This window comes from Palaemon carinicauda, chromosome 10, assembly GCF_036898095.1.
Source record: "Palaemon carinicauda isolate YSFRI2023 chromosome 10, ASM3689809v2, whole genome shotgun sequence".
NCBI lineage: Eukaryota > Metazoa > Arthropoda > Malacostraca > Decapoda > Palaemonidae > Palaemon > Palaemon carinicauda.
In genome coordinates, this window is record NC_090734.1 from 18,320,704 (window position 1) to 18,330,703 (window position 10,000).

Consider the following 10,000-nt stretch of genomic DNA (forward strand, 5'->3'; position numbering starts at 1 on the left):
AGATAGACCTATAGGCTTCCCGAAATTCTCCATCCTTAGATCACACGGATGGTGAGGTTACAGCAACCAAAGAAACTTAGTTTGAACGAGAATCAAGCCCCAGTCTAGCGTTCACCAGTCAGGGACGTTACCACATCGGCCACAACAACCCTAGAGAAAGAGAAGGAAAGGGAGGTGATGATTCTAAGAAAAAAAAAGGAGAAATGAGAGGAAAAAGGAAGCAAAGAAGAAACGTCAGATGAAGGAAATGAAAATTAAATGGTCTGGAAATATATAAATAGATAAAAACATGAAGGACGAAAGAGAATAATCAATAAACTATAATAGAATGATTACATATGAAGAAGGAAAAAACTGTATAAGATAAACTGGTAAAATGATATGTAATTTATGGAATATTATGCATAAAAGAAATTAAATACAGGAAGGCGGAAACGAACAGAGAATATAAAGAGAACTGACAAGTGGTGTGACTGGACGGGAAGGAATCCTCCAACGAAAACTCTACGGGCGCTGGTAGCCACATTTCAGTACACCTAAGCTGTTCCACTTCGTTCCTCGGAAAGGTGTTTAAGAGATTTGTGCTTGGGGAAGGGGGCAGTTAGTGGGGGTTAGGGGGTTAAGGGGGCTTAGGGCCTTTGAGATGAAGGGTTTTCTGATTTCCTCATTTCCTCCTCACTATGCTCTATTCTTTTTAATGAGGCGCATTTGCACCGACTCGCAGGGGTGCCCTCTTAGCTTGCAAAAGTTTCCTAATCGCTGATTGGTTGGACAAAATAATTCTAACCAATCAGCTAGTAGGAAACTTTTCCGAGCTAAAGGGGCACCGCTACGAGCCAGTACGAATACGCCTCATTAAAAAAAATTGAGTATAGTATCTTGGCTCCTCGTCAAATACGCCTCATTAAAAAAAATTGAGTATAGTATCGTCAACCCCTTTTACCCCGCCACGAAAGGCTAGGTACCCATCATCCCGAAGCAGATCAAAAGCTACGAGGAAAAGATTTCAAGAATCTTGGGACTTTTGTCTTTAGCAGTGAGAAGAAAAGACGGGACTATTTTTTTCTTCCAATCTCTCTGGAGAGTTTTATTCTTAAAATGGAAAACTTCCAGAAAGTGATAGCGAGATTACACGTGTCTCAAAGAAGAGAGTTTGAAGATTGTTGGGCGGTGAATTTTTAATTTTATACCATTCTATTGGCCTTGATTGAAGATCTCGATTGATACTAGGATTCTCTGGAATTTTCTCCCGATCACTGTTTATACCGTCATACAAACATACATACTCACATCCCCCAAAGAAATGCCAATTCAATATAAAAAAAAATAATAATAATGTATTAGATTGGTTTTGTCTGTAAAAAAATGTTAGGAAAAAAAATATTTTCTGTATACAAAGATGTGTACACACACACACACACACACAAAAAGAAACGCCTATATATTATATAAAAAATAAGCAATGTATTAGACTGGTTCTGCCTCTCTTAAAACATATGAGAAAAAAAAATATTTTCTGTATACAAAAATGTGTACACACGCACAAAGAAACGCTTACATATTATGAAAAAAACTAGGCAATGTATTAGATTAGTTCTGCCTCTTCAGTATACAAAGGTGTGTGAATAAGTTCTTTTCTGTTTGATAGAGATATCTCTTTCCAAATATAATATCCTGGGACTATTAGCCACACACACACACACACACACACACACACACACACACACAATCACGCCTATATATTATGGACAAATCAAGCAAGGTGTTACTCCTGATTGGTTCTGCCTCTGTTGAAATATTTTAGAAAATCTTGTCTAGGAAGATGTAAATAAATCCTTCTCTGTCTGAATGATATGTTTGTTTAAAATATATCCTGGACCTACTAGTTAATAACACCAGTTTTTTATAACTTGGTGTTCCACCAGTATATCTTAAACTTTATACTTTACACAAATTTCTTTGTATATGAATCAAATTAAAATAATCCTAAGCTGATATTTATTATACGGTCAAAACTCTCATAATCTTAACACTGATAATCCCAATTTAATCATCTCTCAGATAGAAAATTAACAGCGAGATGATTAACTCTCAGTCAGCAATATTATCATTTGAAATGGAAAGTTTATTTTGAAAGATATATTTCCTCCTACAAAGTTTTTATCCCAAAACGAGTTAAACATTAAAGCAGATTTTTTTTTTTTTAATTTAACGACTAGAAAACTAAGTATATTTTCTATCGATCCATTTTATGTATTAAAGAAATAAAAGATAATAGAGAAAGTTATTTGCATTAACAATCCTTTAACAATAAGATTCCAGAGGTCAAAATGGAGACCATTTGCCCATGAAAAATTGGAAGACTTAAAAAGACAAAAGGAAGTTCATTGATCCATATTATTATTATTATTATTATTATTATTACAAGCTAAGCTATAACCCTAGTTGGAAAAGCAAGATGTTATAATCCCTAGGGCACCAAAAAGGAAAAATAGTCCAGTGAGGAAAGGAAACAAGGAACTAAATAAACTACAAGAAAAGTTATAAACAATGCAAATGAAATATGTTAAGAACAGTAAAAGCATTAAATTATATCTTTCATATACAAATCATAAAAAACTTGAATAAATAAGATAGAACAGCGTGCCCGAGTGTACCCTGAAGCAAGAGAACTCTACCTCAAGACAGTGGAAGGCTATAGTACAGAGGCTGTGGCACTACCAAAGACTAGAGAACAATGGTTTGATTTTGGAGTGTCCTTCTCCTAGAAGAGCTGCTTACCATAGCTAAAGAGTCTCTTCTACCCTTACCAAGAGGAAAGTGGCCACTGAACAATTACATTGCAGTATTTAGTCACCTGTGAGATGAAGAATTGTTTGGTAAGCTCAATTTCGTCAGGTGTATGAGGACAGTGGAGATTGTGGAAATAATAGGCAAGACTATTCGGTGTAAGGGTTGGCAAAGACATAATGAACCGTAACCAGAGAGAGGGGTCTAATATAGTACTGTCTGGCCAGTCAAAGGACCCAATATTTTCTAGCGGTAGATTTTTAACGGATAGCTGGTGTCCTGGCTAACCTACTACATTATAAGCGAAAGAAAACTAAAAACAAAATGTAGTACATTTACCACAAATCCCCTGAGAAAAGGAAGGCTTATAAAAACAAAATGGAGTCCATTGCCCCATAAAACCCATGAAAAATGGAAAGCTTATAAAAACAAAATGGAGTCCATTCACTATACCACCCTTGAAAAGTGGAAGTCTTATAAAAACAAAATGGAGTTCATTTACACATAAAACCCTTGAAAAATGGAAGGCTTATATAAACAAAATGGATTTCATTTCCCCCATAAAACCCTTGAAAAATGGAAGGCTTATATAAACAAAATGGAGTCCATTTACACACAAAACCCATGAAAAATGGAAGGCTTATAAAACAAAATGGAGTTCATTTACCCATAAAACCGCAGAATATTTGAAGACTTATACAAAAATGAAGCCCATTTACCCATAATGTCCCAGAAAATAAGAAGCATTAAAATAAATTGTGGGTATTTCATGTGCAGATATCATAGCGGAGGGGTAACGACTTAGTAATGGAGCTATTTTTGCTTTCCTAAAACCAAGAAGAATTCATCCATTGTCTGGATCATGGGGGCTAAAAGAAAATGGCGACCTTCATGCTTACATCCTTCATGATGGAGGACTCATAAATGGGACATACAATCCTTTCTTTAGCCGCGAGATGGGGATACTGATGGCGGAATCATATAACTTTTATTATTATTATTATTACTATTATTATTATTATTATTATTATTATTATTAGCTAAGCTACAACCCTAGTTGGAAAAGTAGTATGCTATAAGCCTTAAGGCTCCAACAAGGAAAAATAGCCCAGTGATGAAAGGAGATAAAAAAGTAAATAAAATACAAGAGAAGTAGTTAAGAATTAAAATGAAATATTTTAAGAAGAGTAACATTAAAATAAACTTTTCGTATATAAACTATAAAGGCTTAAAAAAAAGGTAAGAGGAAGAGGAATAGGATAGAATAGTGTGCCCAAGTGTACCCTCAAGCAAGAGAACTCTACCCGAAGACAGTGGAAGACCTTGGTACAGAGGCTATGGGACTAACCAAGACTAGAAAATAATTGTTTGATTTTGGAGTGTCCTCCTAGAAGAGCTGCTTACCATAACTAAAGAGTCTCTTTTAACCTTACGAAGAGGAAAGTAGCCACTGAAGAATTACAGTAGTTAACCCCTTGGGTGAAGAAGAATTGTTTGGTAATCTACTGTTGTCAGGTGTGTGAGTACAGAGGAAAATATGTAAATAATAGGCCACACTATTCGGTGTGTGAGTAGGCAAAGGAAAAGTGAGCCTTAACCAAAAAGGGGGATCGAATGTAGTACTATCTGACCAGTCAAAGTATCTCAACAGGCGTCTGATTCCCTGACCAACCTACAACCTTAACCCTTTAATACTCATAATCCACCAAAGAGGAGGATTGATGTAAGGTTTGCAGTTACTAATCCTGAAAGGAATCCCACTTTTATACTTCAATATTCATAAAAAACAAATAAAGTTCTGTTGCTCACTGAACCTTAAAAAGGAAGGAATATTGATAAAAAATAATCTTTCTAAAACCATAATCCTTATTTAGAGTGAGGCTTTTATTACTCTATCAAGAGTAATACGATTAGTGGTATTTATTTACACATAACAGCTGTAATGAATGTGTTTATTTTCGGATTGAAATCTTTTAAACCGAATGAACGCCGACGACGGGAACTGTTTTCCACCAAAAAAAAAAATATATAAATAGATAAATAAATCAATAAATAAATTACTAGACCACTTTTCGAAAAGGAGTCTTCATTTAACATACGCTCCCTTTATTATTATTATTATTATTATTATTATTATTATTATTATTATTATTAGCTAAGCTACAACCCTTCTTGGAAAAGCAAGATGCTATAAGCCCAAGTGCTCCAACAGAGGAAAATGGCCCAGTGAGGAAAGGAAATAGGGAAATGAATAAACGATATGAGAAATAATTAACGAGAATCGTGTTCTGAAAAATGTCCTTCAGCCTTCGACATTTCAAAGAGAAAAAGGTTGATTTGACTGTACAAGGCCCCCTCCTTCCAGCATCCCCCCCCCCCGTTTTCTCCAAGGCACTGAATGGCCTCCCAGGGCCCGGTTCCGGCCCCTTATAGCCCAAATTTATATGAATCCGACCTCCCCAATATCATGACTCCTGAAGAGAAAGGTTCACCACGAAAGGTTTTCCCTTTACTCACTTTACTCATAAAACGGAATCTTTCTCTTTTTTTCCTTGGAAATAAAAGGATGAAGATCATACCTTGAGAGAAGGAGAGACCTGCAGTCAAGAGAGTCTTTTAATTCGTCTCAGTTATCCCTAAAATTAAGATATTTGCAGCTAAGTAAGAGTCTTTTTGTCTCGGTTATCCCTAAAATTAAGATATTTGCAACTAAGAGTCTTTTTGTCTCAGTTATCCCTAAAATACAGAGCCTTACTGTCAGCTGAGAGACTTTCTTTTTGTCCCAGTTATCCTTAAAATAAAGATACTTTCAGTCAAGTAATAGTCTTTTTATTTCTGTTATTCCTAAAATAAAGATGCTTGCAGTCGAGTAAGAGTCTTTTTGTCTCAGTTATTCCTAGAATACAGAGCCTTCCTGTCAACTGAGAGACTTTCTTTTCGTCTCCGTTATCCCTAAAATAAAGATACTTCCAGTCAAGTAAGAGTCTTTTTGTCTCAGGTATCCCTAAAATAAAGATACTTTCAGTCAATTAAGAGTCTTTTTTTCTCAGTTATCCCTAAAATAAATATACTTTTAGTCAAGTAAGAGTCTTTTTGTCTCAGTTATCCCTAAAATAAAGATACTTTCAGTCAATTAAGAGTCTTTTTGTCCCAGTTATCCTTAAAATAAAGATACTTTCAGTCAAGTAATAGTCTTTTTATTTCTGTTATTCCTAAAATAAAGATGCTTGCAGTCAAGTAAGAGTCTTTTTGTCTCAGTTATTCCTAGAATACAGAGCCTTCCTGTCAACTGAGAGACTTTCTTTTCGTCTCAGTTATCCCTAAAATAAAGATACTTCCAGTCAAGTAAGAGTCTTTTTGTCTCAGGTATCCCTAAAATAAAGATACTTTCAGTCAATTAAGAGTCTTTTTGTCTCAGGTATCCCTAAAATAAAGATACTTTCAGTCAAGTAAGAGTCTTTTTGTCTCAGTTATCCCTAAAATAAATATACTTTCAGTCAAGTAAGAGTCTTTTTGTCTCAGGTATCCCTAAAATAAAGATACTTTCAGTCAATTAAGAGTCTTTTTGGTCTCAGTTATCCCTAAAATAAATATACTTTCAGTCAAGTAAGAGTCTTTTTGTCTCAGGTATCCCTAAAATAAAGATACTTTCAGTCAATTAAGAGTCTTTTTGTCTCAGTTATCCCTAAAATAAAGATACTTTCAGTCAAGTAAGAGTCTTTTTGTCTCAGTTATCCCTAAAATAAAGATACTTTCAGTCAAGTAAGAGTCTTTTTGTCTCAGTTATCCCTAAAATAAAGATACTTTCAGTCAAGTAAGAGTCTTTTTGTCTCAGTTATCCCTAAAATAAAGATACTTTCAGTCAAGTAAGAGTCTTTTTGTCTCAGTTATCCCTAAAATAAAGATACTTTCAGTCAATTAAGAGTCTTTTTGTCTCAGTTATCCCTAAAATAAATATACTTTTAGTCAAGTAAGAGTCTTTTTGTCTCAGTTATCCCTAAAATAAATATACTTTCAGTCAAGTAAGAGTCTTTTTGTCTCAGTTATCCCTAAAATAAAGATACTTTCAGTCAATTAAGAGTCTTTTTGTCTCAGTTATCCCTAAAATAAATATACTTTCAGTCAATTAAGAGTCTTTTTGTCTCAGGTATCCCTAAAATAAAGATACTTTCAGTCAATTAAGAGTCTTTTTGTCTCAGTTATCCCTAAAATAAATATACTTTCAGTCAAGTAAGAGTCTTTTTATTTCTGTTATTCCTAAAACAAAGATGCTTGCAGTCAAGTGAGTATTTTTGTCTCAGTTATCCCTAAAATAAAGATACTTTCAGTCAAGTAAGTATTTTTGTCTCAGTTATCCTTAAAATACAGATCCTTGCTGTCAAACGAGAGTCTTTTTGTCTCAGTTATCTCCATAGTACCGAGCCTTGCAGTCAAGTAAGAGTCTTTCTTTTTGTCTCAGTTATCCCTAAAATAAAGATACTTGCAGTCAACTGAGAGTCTTTCTTTTATATCAGTTATCCCTAAATACATACCCCTGCTTTCAAATGAGAGTCTTTCGTTTTGTCTCAGTTATACCCAAAATACAGAGCCTTGCAATCAAGTAGGTGTCTTTTTGTCCCAGATATCCCTAAAATATAGTTATTTTCTATCAAAAGAGTCTTTCTTTTGGTTTCAGTTATCCCTAAAATACAATCTTGCTATCAAGTGAGTTTCTCTTTATGTCTCAGCTATCCCGAAAATAAAGATACTTGCAGTCAAGTAAGTCTTTTTTTCCCAGCTATCCCTAAAATACAGAGGCCTCTGTCAAGTGAGTGTCTTTCTTTTAGTCTTACTTTTCCCCATAATACGAAGATCTAGAATTGATTGGTTAGGTCTATCTCCTGCTATACATTCCGATTAATAGTAGATATATCTAAAGGACTCCTTTGAAAGATAAGTGATGTGGGAGGAGGGCTGCTTCAATGTCGCCTGTAAGGAGAGTGAAAACAGACGTACCAGAAGGATTGTTTTGAAAATATCGAGCAACATTTGTATAGGATGGAAGGTAAGAAGTTTCACACATCCAGGGAAAAAAACAAAAACAAAAATAACATTAAACGCCTGATTGGTGAACGCCAGACTGGGGTTTGAGTCCTGCTCAAACTCGTTAGTTTCTTTAGTTGCTGCAATCTCACCATCTTTGTGAACTAAGGATGGGAGGTTTGGTGGAGCATATAATTCATCTGCTGAGTCATCAGCCGTCATTGCCTGGCATTCCTTGGCCTAGCTTGGATGGAGAGGGGGCTTGGGCGCTGATCATATTTATACAAGGTCAGTCTCTGGGGCATTGTCCTGCTTGCTACGCCATTGTCACTGTCCCTCGCCTCTGCCATTCATGAGTGGCCTTTAAACCTTTAAGGGAACGAGAATGTACGTCTTTGTCTATTTTAGTCTTGTTGTTGTTGTTATTGTTGCGAGAGTGGACGACGACTGCTGTTGTAGTGATGTAAATACACAAGTGTTTTATTCAACAGCAGAAGGAGTTACGTACCAATGTATTTTCTTTCGCAGTTATCCAGCATTTTTCATTTGTTTCTTTCTCTCTTTTTTATCGATTCCAAAGAAATTCTTGTATTGTTTCGTTACGTATTTTCTCAAGGATAAGAGAGGAGTGATGAGCTTAATGTCCACGACTTTTCCTTATAGAATTTTTTTTTTTTTTAGTAGAATTGCAATAAATTTTGCCTCTCTCGGCCAAAATGTAACTTGTTCACAATCTTGTATAAAATCAGGTAAACATTAAGTCCCAAAATGGTTTAAAAATCAGGCCCAGAAATAAGCCTCGAGTTCTTGAAATAACATATGTTTAGCAAATGTGAAATCCATTTTGCATATCAAAGGCCAACTGTAACTTGGTCGCAATCACGTAAAAAATCAGGTCACCATTAGGTCCCAAAAATGGGTTACAATCAGGCGCGAAAATGGGTCACGGGTTCTCTAAAAAAAAAAAAAGTTTAGCAATCAGAATTCGAAACGGTTTTTGATAATGTTTAAAAATGGATTAAAAATCATAAGCGAGGAATTCTGATCCATAACCAGGTCATGGTTATGTCCTAAAAAGAGACAATAATCAGGTCCCTAACACGGGCTTTAATTAGTTAAAATAATAGATAGAAGAATAGGTAAAAAAAAAAGTCATAATACAAACCAGAACCAGGTCATAATTAGGTTCAAACACTGGTCATAATTAAAACAAAAGATGTTCACAATTTGAACCATAACTAGGTCATAATTAGGTTCAAACACTGGTCATAATTAAAACAAAAGATGTTCACAATTTGAACCATAACTAGGTCATAATTAGGTTCAAACACTGGTCATAATTAAAACAAAAGATGTTCACAAGTTGATCCATAACCAGGTCACAATTAATATCAAATACTGGTCATAATTGGAACAAAAGATGCTCACAATTGGAACCATAACTAGGACATAATTAGGTTCAAGCACGGGTCATAATTAGAACAATATAGGATTATAATTTGTACAAAAAGGGCCTCATATTTAGAGGAAAAGGTATAATTATTATCAAACACTGGTCATAACTAGACCAAAGAGGGGCGTACCATAATCAAGACAAAAACTTGCCCCATCCATAACCAAAATGGGTCATAATTTGTACAAAATGTGGCTAATAATTAGAGAAAAACAGGCAAAATTAAGCCAAGAAAGAGTCACAATTAGGACAAAAAACTTGAATGATCTCAGTAGAGGTCAAAATCAAATAAAAAGAGCTGCTTCATAATTAGGTAAAAAATAAAAACTGGGCTTGAAAAAAAAAAAAAAAAAAAACACGTTCACGATTACGTCAAATTTTTTTTATAATAAGTGGGTCATAATTATATGCGATAAGTGGTCAAAATCAGATCCAAAACACTGACTAGACCCGAAGACTGTATCCATAAAGTGAAGAATCATGTGTTGAAAAGAAATGGAATATTCATCCCTCTATCTTTATTAAGTTAAAAAGAGCATTAACGGTCATGACTCGAATCCCAAAAGAATTAAGTCGTTTTTCCTATCTCTCCATTTGAACGAGTTTTGGATCGCCGATCGAATTTCACTATAACCGATTATGCTTTGTAGATGAGGGGAAAATCAGTAATCTCTAAGGGGGAAAAATTTGCCTGATTATTACCAAACTTATGCCACTCTCTCTCTCTCTCTCTCT

General features: G+C 34.8%; 1 pseudogene; it reads right to left on the reverse strand.

Annotated features, from left to right (window-relative positions):
- LOC137648604 (uncharacterized) overlaps window positions 1-10,000 on the reverse strand; it is a 162,603-nt pseudogene that overhangs the window by 132,749 nt on the left and 19,854 nt on the right.